General features: G+C 38.9%; 1 pseudogene; it reads left to right on the forward strand.

The window, feature by feature from the left end:
* Nucleotides 1-201: 201 nt before the first annotated feature.
* On the forward strand, nucleotides 202-351 carry LOC112550282 (annotated as a pseudogene).
* Nucleotides 352-10,415: the final 10,064 nt, after the last annotated feature.

The following is a 10,415-nucleotide window of genomic DNA, read 5'->3' on the forward strand; positions in this document are numbered from 1 at the left end:
AAACATGCAGCCACTATTTTCTGTGGGCTGACACACATTTCGCCACTTATACAACTGCATGCGACATAGCACCAGATGCTTTAAAAGTGCTGGGGGCTTTTAAAAGTGTCCAGCGCTGTGGCACAAGCATATGTACAAATGCCCAATATATGCTATATTTTATTCAGGTAGGCTGCACTGACCTGTCCTGTCAAGGTTTCCATGAGTATCTTGGCCTTTTGGCTAAGATTAAATGTCGCATTTTTGGCACCAAGGGGAGTTGTGCAGGGGGGAGGGGGCAGGTCAGGGCTGGCTCTGGTCCTCCTGGTGCTGGCCTGGTATTGCAGTACCTCCAGGCCCAGTGCAAATTCCCTGTGGAGGTAACACCTACCTGTTATTTTTAAGGGCCGCATACACAAAGGTTCCCATCAGTGTGTTTGCTCAGTGTGGGCTGGGTGTTTTATGGATATGCTTAGCATGGGTTGCATTCAGTCAACTTCATAGTTGGTTTTCGTGATGGAGCACATGTTCTTTCTACCAGCAATTTAATGATAGAAATTATTTTTATCAGGGAGGTGGGGTCTTGGCTGGTATGCAAATATAAGATGAGGGGCTTTTTCCCCCAAGCTTATGGGGGAAAAACGCCCTCATCTTATATTTGAATAAATACGATAATATTAACATTTCAGAGGCAAATGATATCTCTTACAGTTACGTGCTGCAATCATATAAACCTCATTGTATTATTGGGTCATTTCACTAGTAGTGGATTTCCAATGCGAGTTGTATTAAGAACAGTAAATTGTAAATAGTTTTGTGTAATTGAATGCTTGTAAAAATCCTTGACACAGTAACATAATAACAAAACAACACTCAGTTTAATTGCAACGAATACTAAATGAATTAATAATGAAGGGCTTCTTAGACAAAAAAAAAAAAAGAAGAAAAGAAGGAAAAGAAAAAGGGGGCACATCTATATATGCATTAATGGGCTGTAATTAAGGCACATTAAGTTAGTATGTGTAATGACAGGTACTAACTTATCAGTGGTGCATGTCTTTTAGATGATATTAAGGCACAGTAAACTAATTGTACTGCGCAATAGTGCATTAGCATGGCTTTCGCCATGATGTGCTAATGCACAGTAGATGTATTCAACTGTGCTTCAAGCATCTCATGTAGATGCACCCAGAATATTGAAAACAAGGACAGTCAACTTTGTTTGAATATTGCTAATAGAGCTAACTCATGATATTTCTTGACCGGGAAAGTTTCCCATTGTGGAAACTTTAAAAAATGAAAAGAAAAATGGCCCACAAGATTTTTGTAGTAATTAAAAGGGATCAAAACTTAGAGCAGAAAAACTAAATTATCTTTCATTTCAATGCGAGTGAAATTGAAAGATTCAGCACATTGTAAAAAGTATAGAAGAAAGTATGTGCATCTCTTGGTTTAGGCTACTTAACCAACTACTATTATGCCATGGCTAGCTTTATTGCATAAAAATGTTTTAGATACACAATTGCAAAATATAGTGTATAAAATTCTAAGAAACTTAGAAATAAATGAAAAACCACAAAAGCAGCAAAATCTATTGAAAGAAAAATAAGGCTGAACACTATGTTGGTTGTGTGGAGTAAAGAGCTTTTGTTAATTTGTGATGAATATTAATGAAACATAGAGTGCTTTCTGCACTTATAGTTCAATTCATACAACTTGAAGAGGTCCTATCAAAAACCCTCAACATATGTAGGTGTCGCTTGATTGATGGAGGTTTGGAGGAAATAATTACCTAAAGGGGTGATGTGTGTTGGATTTGGGCTCTTAACTATCTTTGAATATATCCAGGTGAATAGGTTTATTCTATCTGTCCAGCTTCTAAGCTCCAGGGGGCTACATACCATAGGGACTGCACCAGCAGGAGCGGCATGCTTTGCGGGCTGTGCCAGTCAAGCCACAGGTCAATGGGCCATGTACACACTCCCCTTTCCACACCCTCTGCCACATTACGTCCCCACACAGGCACACAGCCCTCTGCTGCTGCATCAGGTGCCTCACCTCCTGCTGCACTATGGGGCAATTTCTACCACTCCACAACATACATGCACAAAAGTCTAATTCCCATCAGCCTGCAACATGCAGGCACCCGAGTGTGATTCCCTCCCCCCTCCCCACTGCAACGTGCACCCCCATGGGCACCCCTTCCACTATTGCCCCACATGCAGTCATGACTCCCCACATGCAGTCACATCCCCCCCACCCCACCTGCTCTGCACATGTCCCTGTACTCACTCTCAGCATCCTGAACTGTTTACTGCACTGCCCTGTCCCCTGAGGTGGAGGCAAGAAACAATAGCTGGAGGAGGGAGGGGGAGCCAGAGTGATGGTGGGGACCAACAGCTGGCAGGAGCATGGGAACTGCAACTAAACCTCTTGTGGGCTTCTGGTTGGACAGCTCTGTTCTAAGGAATGGAAAAACACAACACAGTTTCTATGAAAGTAACCATTTTGACCAAACATATATTGGGTGCATTTGAAAAGCTACTTCTGGTTCAGACTGGAGACTACAAGTGGGCAAGTTTCCATTCTTCCCTCCTCTTAGACTTCTCCAAAAGTCAGTTTTTACTTGGGTTTGAGTGTCTGTGCTTATATGTGAATTGTAACCTCAGGATATATTTCATTACATACTCAGAACATAAATTGAACTCACTGGGTGTTTTCTACATGCATAGAATGTACTATGAGACCTCTAATCTCCTATGTGTTAGTTAGCCTTAAAAAATGTAACATTCAAAATTTCAGTATAATTTTTGTGAAAGTAAGGAGTGCAGACTTGGCCTAGAAAAACCCTATTGTCCTGATTTTAAATATGATATTTAGATACTGCTATATACTAGTGGCAGTATCGGTAATAGCAGTAACAGAAGCTTTCATATCTTAAGCCAAAATATGGGCTTTAAATGTTATGTAATACTAGTTGGTGATGATGAACTATATTACAGTCGACCCCAAATGCCACACTTGGCATCAGGCCAGGAAGTTTTGTACCACTACTACCACTTAGTTAGATGAGAGATGAGAATCTTTCGAAAGATATGCTTACTAAATGCGCTTGTTGCCTATGTGGTAGTGCTAATACTACATATATATAGATATATATATATACACCTTGTGATTAGATGTTTGCATATTAATGAAATCACTGTTTCCCCAGTAAAAGTCTGATTAGCTGGCAAATGAACCAGAAATAAAATGTGCATTTATTGCATACCTTCATGCACACATATTTACTTCTTGACAATACCTTGGCATCCATTGTGGTATTTCAATCAGTATTGAATCAGTTGTAGCACCTATGTAGATATAGTATGTATATGAAAAGTCTATTGCCTGTATAAAAAATGATTTTCAGACTTAAAATGTTGCTATTTCAGTTGCCTTTTTTTAGCCTCTATAAGCAACCTTATTTTTTTATTAGAAAGTATTTATAAAATGTAATACTTATTTTAATTTATAAGTGGAAACAAGTCTCCAGAATTAATAAACTTTTACCCATTTTAGTAAGCCTACAATGCACTAACAGGATATTTTTATTATTCTTTTTTAAAATAAAGTATTCATTCCAGAGCTGACACCTTACATGCCAAGTGTTAGACCAGAGCAAATTTTTACCAATAAGTTTTAAACTCCAGAAAATTGGAGCTTACAATGGAGGTGCCACTACCAACTTAATGATAGAAACATGAACAACCCACTGTAATTTAACATGTAGAATGAAGCTTTATGTATCTGTGGCAAATACAGACTTTGTGCCTCAAGGGTTTGGCATATTTAGATAAAAAGAATCAATGTCATTATACAGTATCTCTCTAGAGCATCATAATTATTCTGCATGCATACAATATTTATTTAAAACTTAAAATTAAACTTCAAGAGGTGGTCATTTGAAAGCTGGCAATGAGTGAACGGATCCTGTCTTCATGAAAAAGAGAATATTTCTTCTAAAAGTTAAGGAGTAGATCAAAACGGTCTTTCCAGTAACTGACACTTTAGTCATACAGATGCTTTTTATGTGTCAGATTTATTAATAAAGAAGGTCCACGGGAACGAACAGAAGAAAATCTTGAGGATGTGACTGTCAGTTTTTGATATGTCAGGTATAATTTTGTAACTGTGATTTTTGGATAGCAGTACACATACAGTATTGTACTGATGTTTGTGTACTTCTTTGTACTCCTCATTTGTGATGACTGGGAAAGAAGATAAGGTGGAGATGTTTTGATACAGGATTGAAACTTGAAACTACAGTCCTTCAATTTGAACAGCATTCCTTTTTCATCTTTCTTTTCATGTTATCTTTTTAACTTTTGCCACTGATGTAAAGAAAAAAAGAAAAATTGAAAAGATGCCAGGTGTTGGTTCTTATCTAGGTAAAAGATCACAGAACTAGAGAATAAAATATAGTTTTAGTTTGTCGCAGTGACAGAATTATGAGATAGATCAAATACTTGTCAACAACAAATGTTTGTCCTCCTAAAGACAACATGGAATAATTTAAGCTGTGACATCTCATCCTACTTTATACAGAATAATTCACATTATTGTAATTAGTTGAAAATATAATGATCTGATACTGTTATTATGTATGTATTGTGCAAATAATGATGCTCACCTGGGTTAGTCTCTGTTAAATTCATAATGCTGTTGTTCCAGTTTCCAGTTCTAAAACCAAATATAACGATAGCAAAATAGCATGTACATTGGCTGAACAAAAGGAAATGAATGAAGAAATGGATATTTTTAGTTTCATGGTATCACTGAATTTGTGGAAAAGATCAGAAAAGATCTTTATTTTTTTATCAGAAAAGATAAAAATGGAGACTCCATATTTTAAATCATTTTTCTCAGTTGTGATTTTGATGGAAACAAATCAGCAGTTTTTTTTACTTTGTACCCTTGGACTTACCAGTCCACGCTATCATTTCAATGTCCCTTAGTTATTAATATTCAATCTAAATTTTAAGACTGTACTCTAAATCTTACTAGGTTTCCAGTGATACTGATTATCTATAATCTCTATTTGGTCACTAGTTGATATGGTAAAGTTAAAACCTAGTTTGCTTTGCACATCTATTCAGTAAAAAAAGTTTTAAATGGATGCATTTTAAGTACATCTTTTAAGTTAAGCATCTACTTAAGTGTTTTGCTAAACCAAGGAATTGGCAAGATGAGGCCATCATTCCTTGAAGCCTAGGGACCTGAAACCTTCACACTTGAATCATAATCAATATGGCCTTCTAGTTCCAGTAACCATACTACAGGTTACTTCACTTAGTATGCACTATGGAACACATCAGTAGGTGTTCTGTGCCTTATCAGCCAAATAAAAATAAAAAAGCAAAATGGCTTAGAAACAGCTGAAAATGCATCTGACTATTGCCAATTCTGGCAGAATTCTCTCTTCCTGTAAAGTCTGGCCCTGTAACATGCTGAGAGTCATGTTTGGATCAAGGGAACACTTTTCACAGAATCTTTCTGTAAATAAATTCAGGTCCTGCTTCTGGCATTGCCAACCCTAAGGGTTAATCATGACTCAGACCCCAAACCTCACATGACTATATGTTAAATTATGTGGTTTAATAGTGAAAATGTAGTGAACATTTTAAATACCCATCATTTATTGTTCTACCTTCTTGTTGTTGATCCCATAGGAAGGATCCACCTAGCCTCAATATGTAGTCAGGATTGCTAACTGTAAGTGCACTTGGTAGATTGATCCCACATCCTGTTGCGCGTTTTAGTCATCCAAGGTTCACTTAGGCAGCTTTCATATTGCAATCATATTCCACCTTGTTTGAGCTCCTGAAAACTAAAATTCTAACCCCAAATCAGAAAAGGGCAAGGAGAGAGGAAGGAAACCCTCTGTTTTGTCTTGTTTTCAATGCTGTTTATGCATCTTACTAAATTGCATAAGCAGCATTCAAACCAGAAATCAGCAGTCTCTCTCTCCCAGCAGAGTGCCTTTCTCATTGGACTACCACGTCAGGCTTCATCCTACATGGCCCATTTCACATGGATCTCCTCCTCCGATGACTCCTGCATTCTTTTCTATCTTGTCACCTAGCTTCAACAGGAGAACTGGAGGATGAATTCAGTCCTGCTGAGCCCATAGTTAAGGCAATTTTCTTGGAAGAAGAAGATGTAGGTTTAAACCACCTCAGGCCAAGTGGTGCCAACACCACAGTCCTCCATTTCCTGGGGAGATGCCCTAACCACTAGGATATTAGGCAAAAGGTGGGCTGCTCCTCTTTATTTGTTCATGTAGGTAGATCCCCACTGTATGGGGTTGATCCAGAGATGGTAGAGGTACATAACATGCGGCCCTGAGTCAGATACATAAGAAACAAGAGTTCACCAACTCTCCTTCACCACATGCTTGTTGGCTACATGTAGGCAACTCACTGCACTCAGTTACGTGCCCTGGAGGTACATAACCTCCTCATTGAGAGAAAGGGGAACTATACAGCTCCCCAGGGTGGAATTCAGACCAATTTCCTGAGGCAGGGAATGATGGCTATGAGGAGCTTGGCTGCTGGGCAAGTGTTCCCTCTATGTCAGGGGTGGCCAACCTGCAGCTCCAAAGTCCCATGCGGCTCTTCAGATGTTAATATGCATCTTCTTGAATCTTTGCACAAGCACACAGTGACCAGCTTCCAAATGTTGGCATATTGGAAATTAGTTCCCTTTGTTTTTCTTTTTAAATTAGGTTTTTTCACTTGCTTAACATCTTCAGTGGTAGCGAAAAAGGTAAGTGAGCGAGTCTTCAGAGGCTGACTGCAAAGTGTCTTCCATTGTTGTTCGGGGATGATGACTCAAGGAAAGGTCTGTACTAGTTTCACTCAGCAGTTAGTACAGTCTTCTCCATGTGTGCTGCTGGAACAGCCATCGTGCAAAGGATTATGGGGCCTTACCCAGTGCATCCTAATGAACATGCATTCACACCAATGTTTGCAGAATCAGAAATTTATATATCCAGGGCAGGAGGAAGAAAAGATCTTTAGGAATCAAACTTCCATTGACTTTCAGTGTAAGTTGGATGCCTATCTGTCATTTGCCCCTTTGAAAATCGCCTGCATAAACTACTGTAGTTTAGAGCTATGAGAAGAAAAACACCCCTAAGCTTAATAATGGCAGAGCTATCTCTCTCAATAATTTTCAAACTGTCATCAGTTATTTCAGAGCAGTATTAATTTCTTACCTGGATGGGAGCAGAAGCTTGTTACTTGAATAAAAAGAATTGCTTGCCCTAATTGAAACATAGTCCTTAGGATATATATATGTCTGTATGTGTGTGTCAAGCTGTAGCCTTCCTGGCAGTAGTCTCACTGACATCCCTGCCAGTCAGCAGCTGCACATACCAGCCAGTCCCTTCTTGTGCCAATCTGGTGGTGAGTGGTGCAGAAACATTTTAATTAATGTTGAACTTCTTAAAGTTGAAGTGAAAACAATTACAGCTCAATTTTACTTTGCCTCCTCATTTTCATCACTTACATTCTCTCTTCCTCCTCCCTCTCCATTAGAGGACTTCGTTTCACAGTCTGTGAATTATAATCTAATTATTATATTTTTAAAAGGCAGACAAGGCATTGTTTTCCATCCTTCAGTTAAAAAGCTCTAGAAAGACAAAGGAAAAACTCTTCTCTTCTTGAGTGCCACTAGCACAGAGTCAACTCTTATCTCAGACATCTCATTCTTCTCCATCTGTGACTTAATTTTTTTTCCTACAAAAGGGATCAAATCTTTCCCTTGAACAACTGTTTGCACATCAGACTCAAAGAAAGTTCATAGCACACATCACATGTATATTGGATATGTAAGTGAAGTGATCTGTAGCACTGCTAATTAGACCTAAATTCTTGATTTACTATTTATAAAACAAAATTGATTATTACTTCATCAACAACATTTAAAGCATCATTAAGAGAGGTCTGCTCCAGCAGCCTCAGGTTAAATTTTTTAACAAGCACTTTAGTTGCTAATCTGTGTTATTGCCAACATATGTAAACTTCCTAATGCTAATTGCATTCAGCTGTGAATCAAACAATGTCTAATTCTCTTCAGGATTAATTATGCACATGTGCTGCCTGCATTCCTAAACATGGTTCTCATAAATAATAAGAGATATATCTAGGCAGATGGGATTTTTCCAACTAAATGATCTGTTTATCATGAATAAAACAATTGACATATACTAGACTTTTCATGCAAAGTCACCACAACATTCATATTTTTAATCATAAATAATTACTGCAACAGTTGTTTGTGTGAATATATTTTTGTATAACCAAGCGTTATAAAGCATGTTCTTCATTCTGTACCATTATCTCTGTGCTCACCTTTTTTATAGTTTTGAACTGAGGGCACATAAGAGGGTGCTTTATATTGTGTGTTTGATGAATGAAACCAACTCCACTAAATCCATGAATGTTATAAACCCCAGGGAATCCTACTTAAGTGGACTTTGCAGGAAAGCACTGCTAATGTGAATTCTTGTTTTAGAAAAAGAAGGCTTTGGGCAGAGACAGAAGAAATTTACACTTAGTAATTAACAAAGCATACAAATAAAAGTATTTTATCATACCTTTCACTAAAGAAGCCTAGGTCTTATATCTCAATCATGTCTCTTATTTATTTTTATTTTATCCTTAGGTGTATATGCCACCCTATCCACAAAGGCTCAAGGGGGCAACTTCTTGATTTCCACCAAAAAAGGCTTACATGGAAAATTCATCAAAGTAGCAAGAGCTGGGCATTAGAAGTACTATCTCAGATAATTCAAACATTATGCAATGACCATATTTCATCATGGGTTAATGCAGCCATTATTTTCAGTGGCATTGTTACATATTCTAACATGTCATGACTGCCTCTGTCATTTTGCATATTATGCATTTTGTCTTCTTTTCCATCTTTTTTTTTTAATTGGGTGACTTTAGTGCTTGTAAATGGAGTGGACAGACAGCCTTGGTGTCGAGTGTTTTCTAGTTATAGAACAGGTGGAATATGCTTAGCAGTAATACAAGCTCCCCTTAACAATGGGCCCTAATTTACTCTCTAGGGGAAAACTCTTGAAATGAGAAAGTAGTTCAGTGCCCATATCTCATTCAGTTCCTGGGCTCCCTGTTGAGTCAACCAAGAGTATTATCAATTGGTGCCTGTTATGATGTTTTTCGTAATAAGGATATCTGTCCACTGGCAACTAGACTGAAACCATCAACTAATTTTACATAGGCCATTGAAAATCCTTCAGCTGATTATCACTTTAAATCACAGCTTATCTTTGCTGAATTTGAATTAGTGACCTAGGCTAAGTACAGGCATTCAAGAAGCCCATGGTAGAAGTACTCTAATTTTTTACCTGTTCTTTAAGCACCCTGTGGCAGTGGGACTCTCCCTGATGAATCCCGATATGAGCCCAAAGCCTCCAAAGATGTCCCTATCCCTCTTGGAGCACAGGGAGGAAAAGAATGAGTTTCCACCCACACAGTCATTTACCTGGAGAGGTGCTGGCGGCATGGTTTGGGGAATCCGCAATGCCATGGCCACCGCGCTTTATCAGCTTATGCCAGCTCCAGCTGTACTGGCATGCAACTGAGCACATCATAAAGACGTGCCCTATCCTAGTTGGGGATATAGAATCCCAGAGAAGGGAGTGTGGCTGCTGAGAAGCCAGCGCCCATTCAAGCTTCTCAGCAGGGGCGAATGGAGGAAAGGTGGTGGCTGTTTCTCCACATCAAGATTCTAAGGAGTGTCTTTATTTACAGGAGTCCAGCGAACAGGAGATGAAGGTTTGTTGGCCAGAAGGCAGAGTGTTGGGAGGTCCTCACCACCCTGCTAAAAAGAAGACAACAAATCAGTCATGATGGGAGGGGAATATTCCCTGGGAATCCTTGGATAAGGGTGTCATTTTTGCCTTCTTGCTTTTTTGCTAAAGTAAAGTTTCAGTAGAAAGGACTAAGATGCTGGGTGTAACTTCTTCGAAGCCTGGAGGACTGAGTTAAAATTGGGCTATTTGAGTGTGCCAAGTACACAGCAGTTGTAAGGACAGGAATATTGCTTCTTTCTAAAACAAATGACCTGAATAAGACCAATAATATCAGGTTGACACAAGGATGGGATACAAGAGGAGGTGGAGCCCTGAGGAACAGTGCTTGGCTAAGAGGTAATGGTGCTTTAGGTCAAAGAGACTCCCTCTTTCTCTATTCTTACATCAAGGCATGGCAGATGAAACAAGGGGTGCACGCTGTTAGCAATTGTTTACTGTGTCGAGTTGTCGGGTCCTACAAGTTGGTGAGCAGAAGATTGCCCCTCAATGTGTAAGCAGCCAACCTCGACTATACACAGTTGCTTACACACCGTCATTTAGGTCAGCAGGA

The sequence above is a fragment of the Alligator sinensis genome, unplaced genomic scaffold (genome assembly GCF_000455745.1).
Source record: "Alligator sinensis unplaced genomic scaffold, ASM45574v1 scaffold65_2, whole genome shotgun sequence".
NCBI classification, from domain to species: Eukaryota; Metazoa; Chordata; order Crocodylia; family Alligatoridae; genus Alligator; species Alligator sinensis.